Source organism: Eurypyga helias, unplaced genomic scaffold (assembly GCF_000690775.1).
Source record: "Eurypyga helias isolate BGI_N326 unplaced genomic scaffold, ASM69077v1 scaffold26289, whole genome shotgun sequence".
Lineage (NCBI taxonomy): Eukaryota > Metazoa > Chordata > Aves > Eurypygiformes > Eurypygidae > Eurypyga > Eurypyga helias.
In genome coordinates this window covers 9,547-9,923 of record NW_010273074.1, presented here as the reverse complement: position 1 = coordinate 9,923, position 377 = coordinate 9,547, and positions in this window count along the sequence as shown.

The following is a 377-nucleotide window of genomic DNA, read 5'->3' as shown; positions in this document are numbered from 1 at the left end:
GACATGAAGGCCATGTCGGGAGGTGAGGGGGCCAGGGAGCGGTGACAGGGGTTGGGAGGTGAGCGGGGGTGGGATGAGGGGGGTCCCGGCGCTGTTCTCACCCCCTCTCTCCATGCAGAGAACCAGGAGTACTTCGAGAAGCACCGCTGGCCGCCGGTGTGGTACCTGAAGGAGGAGGATCACTACCAGCGGGCGAAGAAGGAGCGTGAGAAGGAAGACTACCTCCACCTCAAACGGCAGCCCAAGAGGCGATGGCTCTTCTGGAATGCCTCCACCTCCCCATCCTCCTCTCCTTCATCATCAGCAGCCACAGCCTCCTCTTCTTCCTCCTCTTCCTCCTCCTCGGCTGTGGTTTGAAAGACCGTCCTTGCCCTGGC